The sequence below is a fragment of the Girardinichthys multiradiatus genome, chromosome 19 (genome assembly GCF_021462225.1).
Source record: "Girardinichthys multiradiatus isolate DD_20200921_A chromosome 19, DD_fGirMul_XY1, whole genome shotgun sequence".
Taxonomy (NCBI): Eukaryota; Metazoa; Chordata; class Actinopteri; order Cyprinodontiformes; family Goodeidae; genus Girardinichthys; species Girardinichthys multiradiatus.
This window is the reverse complement of record NC_061811.1, coordinates 7,145,938-7,164,820: the sequence shown is the minus strand read 5'-3', so window position 1 is coordinate 7,164,820 and position 18,883 is coordinate 7,145,938. Positions and strand designations below refer to the sequence as shown.

At 39.8% G+C, this 18,883-nt stretch overlaps 1 protein-coding gene across 7 annotated transcripts in view; it reads left to right on the top strand.

Annotated features, from left to right (window-relative positions):
- qkia (QKI, KH domain containing, RNA binding a) overlaps positions 1 to 18,883 on the top strand; it is a 96,158-nt gene that overhangs the window by 13,422 nt on the left and 63,853 nt on the right. The gene's annotated exons all lie outside the window — the stretch shown is intronic.

The window sequence follows — 18,883 nt, the reverse complement described above, 5'->3', positions numbered from 1 at the left end:
TGTTGTAACTTAATGTGCAATTAACTCTACTGCTTTTCGATGCGTGAAGCTTAATAATCACATAACAATCCATATGATGTGTTGGTTTAAAGTGCAACAGGTTTTCAGCCTAATTACATTATCAGCTCTGTTAGCCGCTCCAAAACTCCCCCAGCATTGCTTTATCCCACACAGTGTTTCTGAGTTATGCATAGCGTGTCTCTCTGCTCTGTGTTGCACAGTTATGTCCTCTTACAGGCACATGTTCTACATTCTTACTGGGTGTTGGATGTCATCTGTGCAGTCTGTTCCAGATGCTGGCAATGCAAGGAGGCATAATAGGGTGCCCTGCTGTTGCTGCTAGTTCATCTTGACGCTTTAGAGCTTTACCTCATTGATGCTTCTCCCCTCCTGACCCTACCGTGCTCTTAAATCCTGTGGCTTGAATCCTGGATTTCAGCCTAGGATCACTGCAGTGACTAATACATTGTTTTAACTTGCTTTTAGTTATGCTGCTTACAGGGAGGTTTTCTTTGGTCACAATAGGACTGTGGGGTGCATGATTTAGCATAGCACAGTGAGAATAGTTAGTCTGCATAATAGTAAAGGTGATAAGACTGTGACCCTATTTATTTGATCATTCTGACTGGATATAATGTGACTTTTCCTGCTCTGTAGAAATGGTGGATGTGTGTGGCAGATAGAGAAAGGATGGACTAAAGGTCGGCCAACATTGCCTGTAATATTTCAGTTAAAGGCATCTGTTTGCCAAGGTTTTAGGCTGATGGTGGTGTTTTGTTCGACAGTTATGTTTTTTTTTGTCATTCTCATTTTTTACCTCGGATAACGTTTTTGTTGTTTTCTTCCACGTAAAGCATGTGCTAGGTGTTAGGCTGTAGTAAGTGGATTGAATCACTAGCTACTTTTCTTCTGCAGCTGTAGTGGTGGAAATGTTTCACTTTGCTCAGCATTGTCTTTTTCCAGCTCTCACTTTTAAACGATACACTGTAATTCAAAAGAGTGAAATGTTCTTCTTTTTCAATAAGAGTACATTTACATTTAGATTTCCTTTCCATGTGATCTCCTTTCTGTGTTCTTACACAGCCTTATGCTAATTTGAAGAGACTACACATGCTTCACGCAACAGATGACACTGATTGGAACCCACACATATCTGATTGTGTAAACCTCAGTGCATAAAACTAAGTGCTCTTACTTTGCAAAAATGATCAGTTATTCATTCATATTCAGTCATTTTTTATTCAAACTACATGTTTTGATTAAGATGTTCACTATCAGCATGTGCTCCAGTCAAATGTAATCACACCTTTTCAACATCAGGTTTCATCAACCCACCAAATCTGAGAGTTCAGCACGTGGATTAAGAACATGTGTCCCATACACGGCTTCAGTGTGTGTGTGTGTGTGTTCGCCTTACGAGGAAAGATTTTTGCTATGTATTATTTGTCCCCCTCAGAGGCTGTGAGTAAGCTCTCCTACTGCTCGCCAGTCCCCACTCAGAAACGCATACATGTAAGTAAAAACTTTGAGCAGATCACCTTAGTGGATGATTACCAGTTTTTACACCCATTTTTGACCTACTTTTAAACATGACGGTTCTTCCGGTTTCTGTTGCATGAAAATGTTTGATAACATCTTGAATGATTGATCTCTGAGACCTGATGCCGGTTGGAGACTAATCCTAATTAAGCAACTGCTACCTGAATGCTTCACTCTAAAGCTAAACGTAGGGCAATTTTTTTCCCCTGAATATAACATTTGATAGTTGATCTATCAAAAAGAAATTGGTCTGAAAAATTACAAATCTTGCAGTTTTCCAGAAACTGTCACTAAACTTGCTGACCACTGATCCTTCCCTGGAGAGATGATGTCTTCACTGAAAGGTCTTCAGCTAAACCTTAAAACCCCATTTAATCCAAATAAGACCAAGTTACCATAACATCTGTTGAAGATGCTGGTTCTTTATACAGGGCTTTAACAGCCTCCTTTTTCTGGCTCAGGAATTTAGCCTATTGAGACCCCCTTTGTCTGTATGAAATCTGTTATTTTCTTAAAACACACTTTATTAAAGTCACTCGTGATGAGCACTGTGATCTTTTTTTTGTTATTTTGGGAGGGGAATTGAGTGTTACAAATGTATAAAATTAAATTTGATCTTGATGGTTGCATAGAGTTTATAAATAGAATAATTTTCTTTAAATATGAATGACCCTTTCGGGAAGGGAAGATTGACTGCAGCTGAAGATCGACAGCAGCAGGTGGGACAGGTGTGGGCATGATGAAGGTGCCAGCTGCTGTTGACACCTTAAGGTGAAGAATAGTCTGCTAGGAGATGGACTCTCATTCTGTCCCCTTTAATCTTTCTCCTGAGTCTTCTCTTCCTCTGCTTCCCTCCTGTGGTACAAGTTTAGCCTGTTGTTGTGGGTGTTCTTCCTGCAACCTTATTTTTATTGAGTAACTGACACTGTTGATGAACCGGGCCCTGGTTTTATCGATGCCCCTCCTTCCTCATCACCCTGTAAAATCCTGGGCTGTTTACCTCCGACAGACACGCATAGTTTGCTTCCTTCTTTGCCTTTTCTTTTCATTTCTTTTGCCTTTTCTTTTCCTTTCTTTTGCCTTTTCTTTTCATTTCTTTTGCCTTTTCTTTTCTGAATGCCTCACATGTTTTTCCTTCCTTATTTATAATGCAGCAGTCGATACTATTTAATTTGTTGTGGTGTTTCCAACAGATGAGATCAGTATGGATTCTCCCGAGGGAATGACTCATTTTTCCTGGCTTTATCTATATCTTCACTATTTATTTTAGCAGAGTGCCTCCACTGCTCCCATCACCCTCTTGTCCTTTCCGTCTTGCCGTTTTCTTTTCTCGTCTGCTGCTTCTTCGTATTTTTTTCCTTCCAATTGTTTTTCCCTTTGCAGCTTCTTTTTGTGCATGTGTGACTGTGTGGCAAAAATTCAGCCTTGGGGCTACATTGCCTCTTTCATGTGAGGACCAGTGGTGACATTAAAGGCCTGCAACGTGGTCCGTCGGTTTGCATCAGCCCAGCTCTCAGTAACTATGCTCGGGGATCGTAGCATCTGCTCAGCTCTGCATTCACTCATTGCCAGTCTCAAACATCAGTTAGTGGAGACAACGTGCCTCTACCCGCTGGCTGCAATTGTGTACATGCATATGCGCTTGCAGATTTGTTAAACCCACACACCCAAGTGCTTTGAGGCAGATCAATGTTTAAAAGCTTAAGCTTAGTGAAAGCATGGTTAATGACAGTTGAGTCAGCGAGAAGGGTTCTTGCCTTTTCTTTTATCCCTCTCCTTCCCTCCCATTCCTACATTCTGACCCAGGAGGTATGACTCTTCCTTCCTTTTTAACTTTAAAAATTGCATTCATCCTTTCTTGGCAGACTAAACAGACGATGGAGGTAATTTTTAATAGATCAAAACAGATGCCCAATGAATGGGTTCTGTTATGATCTGCATAGAGATGCGAGTAGGTCGGGGTAGACCTCTCTTCCTTTAGTGTGCATCAGACATAGTTTCTCACTGTCTCTGTTTGGTAGCAGGGGTATGTGACAGCCAAACACTTGTACAATCCATCCTGTCAACATTTTTCTAATGTCCAGTTTTTCCCACAAGAGAAGGCTCTAATGTTTAGGCTTCTGGAGAAATGGCCAACCAGGCTGTGAAAACAGCAAGCATTAAGACACAACAACAGCTGTGATCAAATGCCTGGGATGGCAACTGCTGGTTCGATGGGAACTTCAGATTGTAGTTACAGGTTCCAGCCTGCCTTGGCTGTGTCTCAAGATGAACTCAGGCACTTTGTTGTGTAACAGGTTTGTCTTCCCTTTAGTTGTCTCCAGAGTTTTTTTCTGTGAAGTAGTGGGAGATCTAAATGCATACTTCAACTTTATTGCCAACAAACATCATGATCATAGTGGAGATACTTGAAAAAAGTTTTTACACCCCTTGAACTTTTTTATATTTTACTGTATGCAAAATTGTGGTGCCTCAACCCCAGTCTCAAGGCTTCTGTAGCTTCTAAATGTTTTTCTTCCAGGATTGGCCTGTTATTTGCCACAGTCCATTTTCCCATCAGCTCTTATCCGTTTCTCTGCTGAAAAAAGGCTGTCCCATAGCATAATCCTGCCACCACCCTGTTTCCTGGTGAGGATGGTGTCTTCGGGGTGATTATCAGTGTTTGTGTTCCTCCACCCACCGGGTTTTGCATGTTAGCCAAAACGTTCTCAGCTGCTTTGCCCTGCATGCCAGTTTAGGTGGACAGCCATATGCCATACCCTTTCCATTCTTTGTGCTGCATGAGATGTTCAAAGCTCGGGATGTTTTAGAGCGTAACCCAGCTTTAGCCTTCTCCACCACGTTCTTGGTGACCTGTCTGCTGTGTTCTTCATGTTGACTAATGTTCTCTATGGAACCTCTGAGGCCTTCACAGAACAGCTGGATTTAATACAGAGATTGAGTTACACACGGGTGGAATCTATTTACTATTTAGGAGACGTGTGAAGGCAGTTGGTTACACTGGATTTTATTTGGGGATATCAGAGAAGTGGGCTGAAATCAAGTGCATGGCACACTTTTCTGATTTTTATATATATATAAAAAAAACTATGCATCCTTGTCCGTCACAATTATCCACCACCTTGTGTTGTTCTTTTACATAAAATTCCAGTAAAATACTTTGAAGTTGGGAGTTATATCATCACAAAATGGTGAAGTGGTATACTTCTACAATACAAGTAATACTTTTACAAGACAGAAAATAGGTGCCTAAAAATATGAAGTTGAATATATTTGGTCAGAGTTCGTTCCTCTTCTTGTTTGTTGTAATTAATCATATGAAATATATTAAAATTGTAGTTTTATGTGATGGTGTCAGTGAATATTCTTGTTAGAAGACATTTAGACCAGAGCCATCATTTGAAGTGATGTCGGGCTTTAGTAAGCAGATGAAAACTGTTCTAATATTTTGCTTTTCTTGCTGTTGGTGATTGAGTTTTAACTCTGCTCTCCAGGCAGGTTAGGGGGACTAGGAGTTAACAGACCTGCGCACTGATTTTTGTGTGCCATCAGTGCCCTCTTGTTGTAATCTTGTGACCTGATTCCCTAATAAAGATGTGATTGTGTCGCACTCTGTCTCTCTCACGCCTACCACACGTACTGTATACATATATTTTTAAATCTGTGACGCTGTTGCTGCGGCACTGCAGGTAGGTTGCTGCTGCTCCCATCTGTTCTTCACCTAAAGTAAGCAGTCGCAGTCATGCAAGGAATCCACCAACGTTTACAGGAAGAACATGTCTCTAATTTTTGTCTGATATGTAAATAATCATTTGAAGGTAACCCTTATATGAGCCATTTGGTTTTTATTTGTGATAAGGGATACATCATGGCTGGTCAAATACAGTTTTTCCCCTTTTTTATTAAAAGCTTCGAAACTGAAAACAACAGTTTCGGTCTGTAAGGGCATCAGCCAACGGCAGGCACTTTGAAACTCAGAGTTTAAAAATAAAATCAGATCAAGGTTAAAGATCGAGGCTTTGATGCATTAAAGAGTGATCTTGCAATTCTTTCATGTTCTGTTTGATTAAAAACTACGTCTGCTATCAAAATAGTTTCTTTTTTATGTTACAGTCCCGAAGAAAGAAAGTCAGAGTCAAAATCTGAGTTGGCAGGGTAGACCTGAAAGAAAACAGGCGGTAATTGACCGGGAGAACTCTGATCAGGGCAGCTGGACCACTTGAAGAGCATATCATTCAGACGGTCAGAATCTAGCATGATAAATGTCCGTATTGTCTCTTCCTGCTGGAGGTTGTGTGAACAGTGGTCGTCCAGCCGACCAGGTTGGGAACAGGAAGCACAGTGCGTCTTATCATGTTGACACTCGGAGCATTTCTCCTCATCCTTTTCCTCTTTGGACAGCTGGACCTTTCCTGTTATTGTTGTGTGGCAGCCATGTGTTTACATACATAAAGAGGACAATGATGATCATTTTTAGAACTACCTTATTTAAACTCGTAATTACTCTAAGTAACTCTGATTACTTCATTACTGAATTAGAATTAATGTTTTATTCTGAGACAAGTTGGTCAAGAATTGCTGCTTGTTTCCCTGCGTAGGCAGAAAAACAATGGTAGCCTGCTCACAGCAGCAAAATTCCCAGACAACTCCAGGACCAGGGACCGCTTGGATCCACAGTTCATACACAGACATAACACGGCATGAGCACGCTTCCTGACTCTGCATCCTGTTATTCTTCACCTTCCTTATCATCTATTCTCACATCTAGTTGCACACATCCTGTACCTCACTTAGAACGCCCCCGAGCAGGGTCTGATCCCCTTTTCTTCCAGCATTTTCACCTATTATATGATCTGATATCTATCATTTTACTTGAATTAATTTTTTTTACATATTGGCCCCCCAAGTGCACAAAAATCTTTAAATCCAAACTGAACAATTGTGCGGTTTATTGCAATTAAAAACCACAATCATCCCAAATAAATAATTTGGGAACTTGAAAAGGTTAATTTAGTTTACACATCTAAACATTGAATTGAAATATAGTGTAACTACACAAATTTTTCTGATAAAACCATATATATTTATAGACTTGTCAGAAATAGTTTAAAACGAACAGTTTGAAGTTATCCAGACTGCTGCAGCAGAGTTTTGTTTAGCCAGATTTCCAAATCCAGCGCATGTGACATAAGACCCAATAGTCAATGTTATGAAGCCTTAAACAATTTCTCAGTTATTTTATTATTATTAAATATTACCCCAAATACACAGCTGGAAAAATAAATAGATCCATCTCTTTGACTGGAGTATGACAGCCTAAACATCGACCCACCTCTGAAGGTCGACTTCTGTGTGGGGATTCTGGCGCCCCTGCTGTCTTCACATCGGACCTCTCTGGATTATTCATCTGTTTTATCAGCTCATTGGACCCCTTTTTATGTCCTGTAAAATGAGAACAATCTCACGCATATAAATAAAAATGTACAACTCCTCACAGCCCAACTTTGCCGTCAGATTATCAGCTGAAATTATCCGCATTTTTGTTGGTGTATTTTCAGGCAGAATCTGCTCAGAATGACGTTAATGGTACAACGAATCCCATTTCTTATTAGGCCAAAAACCTCATATAGAGGTTTCCTTTCAAGGAAATGGATTCATTCTCTTTGTAAAAGTTTAACTATTTTTCTTTGTTCCAACACCTAAATACAGGAAAGAGTCATGCCTCAGCATTGAGGTTGTATATAATGGGTGTAGGTGAAGGGAAACTGACTGTAAAGGTTGGAGATCCCGGGTTCAGACACATAAAGAAGAATTTACTCATCAGTAAGCTGTTCTTCTCATACTTTCTGCTCCTTTGTGTTTGTGCTGCTCCTCTCAACATATAGAAGTTCTTCTTCCTGAAACCTATGCTCCCTGATGCCTAATTGAGACGGTCCTTTTCTTTTCTTCCGTTTTGACAGTATGTACTCTCTGAAATTTGTGAAACCTTTTTAAGCTCATGAAGCCAGGCTGTTAAATGACAATTTCTTTGGCTTCCAATTTAACGCTACATACGGCTCCCCTTCAGATGGAGGAAACTGCGCTAAAGTAGTCTGCTTTTGCTTGATATTTTTTGAAGGAGTCTGAGTCTGCAATTGTGCACATTAGGTTGGCTGATTCAGCTGAGGTAGCATATTGGGTTGCTTTACATAGTGAAGCAAGAAGAAAGGGCGCAGCAGCAGAGATCTTCCTAAAAATGACTAATAATGTTAAACCTCTGAGAAATAGCTCCTGGCTTTCTTTTCCCATCACACTTCTTTGTGCTTCTTGAAAGAAAACCGTAAGTGTGAAAGAAATAATTGTTGATCCAGCTCCCACCTTTGGGTAACTCCCTCTAATATACATATGTGACTGTATCTGGAGACGTTCCTGCTGAGAGCAACACAGCTTAGCAGCCATTAAAAGTGAACCATTATGGTCCTGTATCAAGTTAACCCTCCCTAGCAGTACCACCATGCTCTTGTGGCAGACCCCAATAAGTGCACAGAACGGCCACGGCTCATTGAGCTGCCAGCCTGCCCCCCACTAACAGACAGCCCCATAAAGCAGTTCCACATCATCAAAGATGGAGATGATCCCATTTTCTAATTTTAGACTGAGGTCCTAATAGCTCTCCAGATACCAGCGGAAGCTTTTTTGCTTTTAAGCTGGGGACTCTGACGGTATGGTTGTGAATGGGAGAGGGGGAAATTCTCACAGCTCTAATTATCCTTCTAGACCGCCTGGATATCATTTTTGTTCTTGCCTAAATTATAATGGTCTAATATTTTTACTATTTAATCTATTTGCAGAAACTGCAAACAGTGTTTCATTACCTTCAAATCCTTAATTCTTACTTCAAGACTACAATCATCCATCCTCTTCATTTCTATCTCCAGCAGACTCACTAGTTTGATGGACATCTAGTAGATTAAATGAGTTGTCCTCCAAATATCTCTGAGACTACGTTGAACTTCTCCTGTTTCTAGTTCCTATACTGTTTCTTTTAGTGCTAATAATCCTCGATGCACTGATCAGGCTTTTTGTGGCCAATTCCACTTTTCTTTGAGGTTTGATCTTTAAGACCAAGACAATTCCTATTTATTAATCAAAGCAGATCTAATTTTTAATATTGAACAGGAAATTACACAGATTCTTTATTTATTTATGTATCTTTAATATTTAATTTGCTGATCACCGATCAGAGCTGGTGTATCTGCACCGTTCCGGCTTTGCTGGCCAGTAGATTTCAGTTGAAAGAATTGTGCCGTAGGTTCGTTAATGACTGTAGTTATTTGGAATCCAACCGAACCTAAAGGAAAAACAAAAGTATCTCCATTCAAGCATCAAAGCATCAGTTCCAAACATCTTTAAAGCCATTTGGAGATCTCTACCCAGGGTCCTTCTAACCTGTTAATGGCTCCGAGAGAGATTTACCTTTTCCTGTCATGGAGGATAGTTTGGCTTCATTGTAGGATTAAGATTGTGGTCATCCTGCAGAATTAATTTGAGTCTAATCAGGCGTGTACATGATTGCATTATGTGGATAAGAATCAGAACATCTCCTGAGATTCGATAGTTTGCAACAGTGTGTTTCTGTTGTCTCTGTTTCTGCCTCCGTTTAGCTCTGCCTGTCCTCTCCTTGTCTGCATCATCTGTTTGCTTTGTTTAATCGCTAAACTAACATGCTCTGACACTTTTTTATAGCACGCTGTCCCCATTACTGCCAGAAGTCACAGAAAGCCCCATTCAGCCTGGCACCTTTTTTCCCTTCCTGCATACAGTCACGCTGACAGCTCCAGAAAACATTACACTTGCCACCGATTATGATAAATGGCTTTGCTGATTGCTGTTCTTGGCCATCCCCACACCTACATGTTCACATTTATTTTAGAATACATATTGTCAGGGCTTCAGGCACAATAGAAGAAGAAGTACACTTCTTCCTGTTTCTGACCAACCTGAAGAAGTAACGATTGGAGATGCATCAATAAGGCCTTTTCTGACACCGATTTCTTGACGTGTTTCAGATTCTGATTTTGACCAGTTAAGTACTGCAGGGTCTTCAATAGAGAGGAATTACAGGGAGTTACGAGTTTACGCCTTTTTTACATCAAGGCATGTGCCCCTAACCATCATCTGATTTAAAAAAAGTTTTTTTTTAAAAAGCATTGAAGTACCTGCTGTTTGTTGATGTGTTCATTGAAAGAAAATGGCAGGAATTTCCAGTTTCATTGCATTTGATAAATGAGACATATATTTTGGCTTCTTCAGTACTTAAACTGAAAAAAATGGTCTGATTCCAGTCTCTGGTCAGTTGATTGGTACGCCTTTTGTGGGATGTATTATTGCTTCCTGACTTTGGGAAGATTTGATTGTCTAAAAGATTTAGAATAAAACCGGTTTACCTTCACAGTCTTAAAGTTTGGAGAACGTAAAAGTGAGTGTGCAAAGATGTTTGTTTTCTGACTTTTTAATAGAAGTCTTATAAATGCTTATTAAATGCAGTCATTCTTATTTGTTTCTTATTTAAATGATGTCTTTGCCACATCATTAGTTCATTTAACATCTTATCCATCACTGTTTTGGTTTTTGACTGATTGCATGCTTGTTCAAGAATTAAAAAAAGGAACAATTTTACTACTTTTTCTGCTCTTTAGAAAACTTTTTTGTCAGATTGACCAAGTTCTAAAACACAAAAAAGCACCTAATGCTATTTATGATTATTATTTAAAACAAATTTAAACAGAATTAAGATGCAAACGATCCAGAAATGTGCTTTATAGAAGCTGCATTCAGGGTGCGAGACTCCAGTCCATGGAAGCCCAAGATTTATAGATTTAGAAATGGAGCATTGCTTTGTCTCCTGATTTATGGATCTAAATGACCATTTAACCCCATTACTGCCTGAATTTGTTTAGAACTACAGGAAATATTAAATAGGTTGTCTTTTAGTTAGATATTACCATCAATACAGCGCAAAGAAAACAAATACACCACTATTTAGTATGCAGATAAGTGAAATTAAGCCACATGGACATATTTCTGAACACTAGATGGCAGCAAATGGCTTCCAGTAGGATCCTTGGTATGCTGAGAATATCAGTCAAATGGTATTCATTCACTGCCTAGGCTGTGTGGTGGTTTAACCTTAGTTTATTATAATCTACAGGCAGTTAAAGGTCAGTATTTCTGCCTGAAAATCCAGAATGTTAGAAAAATAATTGCATATGTGAACCCTGTAAAACATACCGCCGCTGATCAAGCTTTATTAAATCTTAGTACCGTTTATTCTGAGCAGTGCGTACAGTTTAACAATATGTTTTGCCTCTGTGTCATTACATTCTGGTTTATAGTAATCCGGATTATTGGAGCTCTTTTACTCTCCCTGTCTGCCCTTTTGTCTCAGAGCAGCTGTAGGATTCTGCTTTTAATCTCCCCATCTGTAGACTGAGCATGAACCAGTGGCTACTAAGGCGAGTTAGCGGAGCTTCCTGCTGTATTTGTTCAGCAGATTTTTCTCCGAGGCGGTTTTCCTCCTCCCTCCGTGCGGAGCGTTATTTCTGTGGGTTCATGCTCTCGGGGGAGCCCTGCCTACAAACGCACACAGGCTCATTAGCTCGTGTGTGTGGGTGTTTTAATGTTTAGTTAGGAGTTGGCTGTTTGTTTTTATGTCTTGCGTGTATACTTGAAGTTTTTGTGGGGACTCTGTCCAGCATGTAGTTGGCTGTAGTTGTTATATAGTCTGTGTTGTTATTTACAGCAGCTGCAGCTCATTATTGAGGATCAGAGAGCAGAACGTGCTGCTTTCAAGGATGGAGTTGGCTGAGTTGTATATGTTCATGTGTGCATTTAAACCCAGCATTTTAACCACAGTCTTTGCGTCAGAAACATTGTTTCTGTTACTGTGTGTAAGCAGGTTTTTCCCTGTTGTAGAAAGTAATGCCAGTCTGCAATTTGGATGGAAGAAAAGCTGCTCTGTTGGCTTGCTGTTTACCCATGTTCTGGTGTGTGTGTGTGTTTGTGTGTACGTGTGTTTTACCTGGCTCAGTCAGAGGAGTCCAGAAACCTTCTTATGTCAGTTCTGTACACAGCAGCCTGTCTGCTTAGAAGCGTGATCCTGAAGCCTTTCACTTTACCTGCTTTATAAAAGAAATCTGAGACACAATCTTCCCCTTGGGCTAAAAACGGCTCTTCTTCCTGCTGAAGCCATGGGAGAGTCCTCAGTTTGTGAAGGTCTGTGCATATATCTGAATAATGTCTGGCTTAAGCTGCTATATAGACCTGATCTGTAACTTTTTAAAATAAACTTTAGAATGAGACATATTTATAATAATAATTTTGACTTTATTGATCTCACAATAAATGGAGAAATTATCCTCTTCATTTAACCCACCCCTTAGGGAGCAGTGGGCTGCCATTGTGTAGGTCTTGCTTATGGACCCAGAGTGGCACTCGAACCAGGGTACTTGTAGCCTTTCCAGGACACAAATGCTCTGCTCTCTAACCACTAGGCCACCACTCCCCCCAGAAAGAAAAAAATAAAATAAAAACAAAAGGGGATAACCTTATTAAGGATTTTAAAGAGCAGGTTTAAAATTTACTTAATGCGGCTTTGTCGTCTAGTACTTCACAATATATTGCAACCAGGCACTGATCAATATGAATAATGACTTGATGCTCCATACGGCCTGGGAAAAAAACTCTGTCATTTTCTCTGGCGTCTTATTTAGGACAAAATCAAAAGGGCTTTAAAATGAAAATGTGAGGACAGAAAGCCATTCTGAACCGATCGGTATCTACAGCCTTGATATTCCTCCACTTAAGCCTCACTCCAAATATTTCCATTGTAATATCAGTGAGTGCATCATTAATAGCTTAATGTTATTAATATTGTTTGGAAAGCAGCATAGTCATGTTTCCTAAGTGTTGTAAGATGCAGCCTGTTGGAAGGAGTCTTACTGCTGTAGGAACTCGCATTCAGCGCTGATTACAGCGGCCAACGTGGTAAAGGTCACAGAAAATGTTGGAAGAACTGATAATAAAAAAAAAAAAAGAGCAGTGGAAAAAAATATGGATTTATTGCTACGAATATCTCCTTGCTTACCAATAATATATGGCACAATTTACTAATATCAGAAAACTATGAAATTGCCAACAAAAGCCATTGGATATATGATCTTCATATCTCGTACTGGCACATAAATCACTACTAACCTGGAAAAAAAGCAAACCTCTAAACTTTGATGTTTAAATCTATGAAGTGATTTTCTTAGCCCTGATATTTGATACTCTTGGATTAACTGCATGTTGAGTCACGTCAGCTGTTGTTGGATGTATTTGTTTGAGGTATACAGGTTGGATCATGTTTCTGCTGGTTATAAAGGTAAATAAGTACAAGCGCAGGCTGTGAAATAAATAAGTACAAGCACAGGCTGTGAAATACAACCCGAGCACATTGTGATCGAATATAATTAAGAGTGTGAATTCCACGCTGTACCGAAAGGAAAGAGGAAAATAACATCATTTTAAAACTGCAACATATTCCAGCTCGATCACAACCTGCTTTTTTTATTCTTAGGATGGGTCTACATTAATTAAAATTTTGGGGAACAGACAAAAGCAAGGTTCCCCAGTTAGGAACTGTTAAAATGAGTTTATATTTCATTTTAAAGCTTGACCACAGCTGTTACTGTAATGCTGAGGCTCTAAGCTCAGTCTGTGATGATTTGTTGGATTATGCTTTTTAAAAAAATTTTTATGTTTAATTTAGCAATCTCCTGAGCTACATTATATCCTTAATTAGGCTAGAAGCTGGTGATTTACAGATGTTGTTTACTGTGGTTTAGTAATGTGTTCTGTATAAAGTGACATATTGACAGAATCATTTGGTAATGGTCCGGTTAACAGTGGGAGGTAAAATACTGGTGCAGCCACAGGTTAAAGGTTAGGTTACTAATATAGATGTAGTGATGGTAGATTTGTAAAGCTCTGTCCTGCTGTGGCAGATAATGGCCATTTGTGAACTAAATGTGACAACAATTCGCTTTTTTGTACTATCTGGATAAAACGAAGCGTTAATAATGACATTTATATCGGAACATACAACAATGTTTTCACAAAAACAGCCTAAAGTTACATAGCCGTCTCTTTCTACATTACCGGACATCTTTCAATAGAGCCAATTCCTACAGAGAAATCTGTACAAATAAAACTAAAAACAATGACAACATATCTCCTTTACTCCTTTACCGGACCCATTATACTGCACTACCGTTTACTGATATACCTGAAAATGGAGATTGCAAGATATACATTTTTTTCCCCAACAACATCCATTTAAAACAGAAAACAGGTGGGAACAGCTTCATTTTTGAGAGAAAAAAGCCGATTTCCTGTCATGTATTTGGGTTATAAATTAGACATAAAGAGCTTTTTCTGCTATGGTGGATCATTGATTGTTTCTGTTGTGTTGCAGTGTGTGTCAGAGAGAACAGTCTGTGTTCCACAGCTCTGCTGTATAACAGGATTTCATATTTCCAAACAGACAAAAATGATTAGAGGCGACATTTTAAAGCAGCATTCTTTGTCCATCTGTGTTTCATGTCAAGTTAGCACACGATTACCTGACCCATGAGATTTTCTAAAGATTCTCAACATTTCCTAATGCACCTAGACCAGGATTGGACTCTTCAGGATTATAAAACAGGTAAATGTCTCTGTCAGCAGCACATAACTAAACTAAACATACTTAATTTTGATTTTAGGAATGAAGGGCGAACTGTGCTTAACTATGTTGCGAGCAAAGCAAAGTCATTAAAGGAACAGGAATAGTTATTGTATGAATATCAAAGGATTGTGCAGCTGCAGTCAGCTTCTACATCAAAGATCGGGAACCAAGAAAAGGATCGAACCTTAAAGAAACGTTTTTGTTTTGTTTTTTTTACCTCACAGACAGAGAGAGCGGAAAGACGAGCTATGAGTTGCTGATAAAACCTAGAAATGCAGAGACGTCTTTCCTTGTGTCCTTCCCAATATGCACAGTACACTTCTGCTTTAAAAGTACACCCTCTCCCACATGATTGGCCTGTCAGACCCCTAAACGGCTGAGGTCTAGGGTCAACTTGGATAAAGTTGTCTCTGCTGTGAATAAAGGCCAGGAATGCATTAAACACCCAAATCCTTTCCCCTCTGCAAAGGGTAACCAGGCTTTGTGCTCAGCTTTAAAGTGAAAAAGCGTGTTTCTCCCGAGTTGTTTTACTCAGCACCGGCACATTTAGGTGCATATATGATTGCTGTGGTTTCTTTTGGAGGGAATCTCATTACTTCGATCTTTACCCCAGCTCTGTAGAACCTCTGTTTTCTAGTTGAAATCATGCATTGAGCAAAGCAGCATGTGCCAACAGATAAAGATGAGTGGCTTCTGAACGCTACATGTTTTTGATGTTAAATCATCTGACCCAGCAAAGACTCATTCAGACCATCTGCAGAGTTTAAACATTTGATCATTTTGGCTTGAAGATTAATTGGTGTTGGACTCGATCTGTTTCAGGTGCCAGATTTTTATCAGCCTAATACCAGGCATCACAAGGCACCCAAAGCAGCTTTTCTCTTGCAGAGCTGACCACATTGATTACTTGGCTATTACACTTGTTCGCTCTCCTGCTCTGGTGCTCTGCTCCCCTTTTCTCTCCTTTGCACGTGGAGAGAGGTGCGCTGCTTGGTCAGAGGACGGTTGGCTTTGAGCCCACACGCAGAGGACAGAACGAGTCTATTTTTGGCTTCTTAATGGACCTGTTCCCGTTCTATGGAGCAGGTCTCATTGTGTGATGTTCACCTGTCTTTAACCTGATTACAGCGCCTCCTTCTGGGCATGTCTGTTGTTTTTAATAGAACTCTTGAGTTCTTTGAGGTTGTGAATAAAGTTTTCCCTTAAAATATCCCTAAGGCCGGACCTCGGACCTCTCCACCTGTCATCCTTTTCTCTCCCTCTGGGAACACATCCCTCCTTAAGGCCAGGATAACAGAAACATTTCTTTTTCTAACAAAGAACAGATAGACATGCAAGCACTGTCTGTAACATGTTCCCTTTTACTTTAGATTTTCACAACTACTGAAACGGAGTGAAACAAAAGGCAGATGGATAAAGAGAGAGATGTTTTAACTTTGAGGCAGAAAAGATTAGTAAGAGTCTGGAGGCATACATCTACTCCCAACTCGTTTCACTCTGGGTTTACTTTTACTTCTTCTCCGTCCTTTTGTGAGCTAATCGACCTTCTACACACCCTCTAACAACGCTAAAGGTTAATGTCCTGTCTTTTGTGTCTTATTTCCTTTGTAGCCCAAGGGGTCTTTTCATTTTGTGCTCCACCAGTGTCCTTTTGACGCAAGAAATACTCTTTTAAAGATTGCCAAAGAAATATCTGTCTTATCTGGAGAAAAAAACTGGAGCAAAAAGTTGATACCAGATATTCGTTACATTTCTGCATTTCTTTCCTCCTTAAATGGCAGTTTTATTTTACTCTCTTTTTATTTTAGAAAAATTCACAAAGTTGAAAGTTGATTTTTGTATATTCCATATATTCTCACATCGATAGATTTACAATACATGGAAATCTCTTCACCAAGTTGAAAACAATGTTAACGTGAAATGACCAAATTTCAGCCCAGAAGAATGAAAAATAAGATAAAATAAAAAGACGTGACACAAATTGCTCTATTTGGTTTCAAAAAGCCATATGAAACGCTACAACAACAACAAAAAAAACGCCCTGAAAACTTTTGATTCACTTTAAAAACCCCAACCTGGTCATATTTTATGCTATTTGTATCAACACAAAGTTAATAGAATAGTGTCCAGGTACACAGAAGGGTTGGGGATGTCTGGGGGCTCCACAAGGTGCCTTCAACTTCCTTCCTTGGATGTATTTACTAACACTACAGGAAATGGTTATTTTGGTAGACTAATCTTTTCACCATTAGTCAACATTTGTTCTTTTCATTTTCTGTTTTGAGTACTGGTAAATTATGACCACCTGCACCGAAGGTTCGAAGGTGCTGACCACTAATTCCAGCTAAAAAAAATACCCACAGTTGAAGTGCATTGATCTTTTCTGTCTGGGCACACTTCAACACAACGTGTCCAATGTGTGTTAATGACAAGAAGAATTAGAAAATGATCCACCACACCGTGGTGGTCTGGGTTTGTTTTAACCTGCTGACCCGTCCAGAGTAGCCCACGACTCCACGTGCTGCAGAAAATGTACCGCTGCTTAGCACAGTCTGCATTCAGCTTGCTGTGGAGACGATACTGTCCCCACAGCCTGCCGTAGTGCGTTAGAGTAGTAAAGTCACTTTGTTTTTTACTATCAAATTCACGTTGATGATTTTTTTTAAATACTCGACATCATCATTGATGACCAAACAGAACAGAGGTCATGTTCTGAAAATGAAAATGGAGATGGGTTAAAGAAAAGTTCTCTTCCAATAGTCCATTTATTTTCTTCTTTTGTTTATGGCTTTCTCCTTTCACACCTTCCATCACATTCAAGTGAGCGATACACACTTAAAACCCACGAGTCCATGCTTATGAGCCTTCCCGCCGGCCGGGGCGGACGAATGGATAAATGATTTTCTTCGGCCGTGTAAGGCAGGGGGTAATTTTTAAGTGAATGCAGAGCTTCCAAAGAGAGTTGCAGCGCTAAAATTAGTGGTTGTCAAATGCCGCACGTCTCCGTTGATGGCCCAGCTCAGCCCCCTTATGTTAATGTGGCATTTCAGCAAGAGGAAGTAACAATTTGGAGGTGGTGGTATTGCTGCTAGTGCTTGTTGGGTTGCATTGTCGAGTATAAATAAGGCATTTTCTCATCTTTTTATCCAGGACACACATGTGTCTTAGATGCATTGGACCAGCACTGTTTTCCTTTTAACTAATTTTGGTTTTAGAAGGCAGTAATGCTCCAAGCTGGACAATATTAGCTTGTCTCGTCATTGCCGACTCTTCTGCACTTTTCCAACAATGCAGCATGTGTGCAGAGCTTTGGCCTGTCTAGAAATGTTCATTTGAAGAGACAAAACATATAATTCTTTATACAGTGTAATACTGTGGGGATGTTTAGCAATTTTAGCAGTTTGTTGTTTAGCAAGTTTAGCAAGAGTACTGAAAGTTGTTTTAATTCCCCTATCCATTGTTTGAATGTTATCTGTCCATTCATTGGAAGATGTGAGTCTGGAAAAGTATGGATGTTTGATCTCAAAGGAACCCTGTGTAACTTTAAACCCAGAACATGCTGCAGAGCGATACTAAAACCTGACCTGCCTTTTAGATTTTACGTCAGAGCTTCGGTGGTCAGGGATGCTTTACTCAGGGCATCTATAGTTAGCTGCAGTTTAATTTGGATGTTCCTACAGGGGAAACGTGTCAGGATGTTGGAAATGGAGCCTGATACCTGCCACGTACCCGACCCAACATCCATATGTTCTTTCTGAAGTTTTGTTATGCAACCTTTTCTCACTCGAACCCGTCTTCGCTGATCTCTGCCTGTTGATCCTGTTTCTCTGGCCCTTTTGTCTTGGTGACAGTATAATTGTACAGTCATGGCAACTCGGCATGTTACAGTGCAACCCGAGTCTTTTGTCTTCTAATGTATGTCATAACTGCAGCTGTCAATCGTCTGACATTTTCACACATTATGGATGTTTCTGAATAGCTGCTTTTCTTTGTCCTGACTCTTTTCTTCTGTTGTGGGAGGCTGTTAGTCTTACAATCAGCTGAAAATAAGGTTTTGACATGAGCATGTGAATGTGTGGAACAGTTTGAGGTCTCTGGTGGCAGTATTTCAGTCAAAAAAGGCCCATTGGTTGGATCAGAACTGAAGGTGGGATATACAGAACCTGATTCTTTGTCCAGTCTTATTTTTTCCATCTTACTCAGATGGAGGAGCCAGACTAAAGCCTCTGCTGAGGGAGGTGGAAGGAAACAGTGGCCTTAACCCCTTAGAGTAGCTGTAACATACATCTGTGGTAGAGATGCACAATATATCAAATATGAATCAGTATATATGCAGTATTGGAATCACAAATGACTGATTGGATGCAATATTTGTTAGGCTGTTATATTTCAAGTGTAATTTGTTTGAGCAGCTGATAGACTTTCCCTGCCCTTGACTCCTTTTTTTAAGGCAAACATCTAGAATTTGGAGACCCAGATCAGTGGTTGGTGAGCAGAAGGTATATTAGAGGTTTTTCCCTCCTAATGAAATTCTTCAGAACTACAACTCCCACCAGTTTTAGTCATCCAAATGCATAGTTTTGATGCACAGATAAG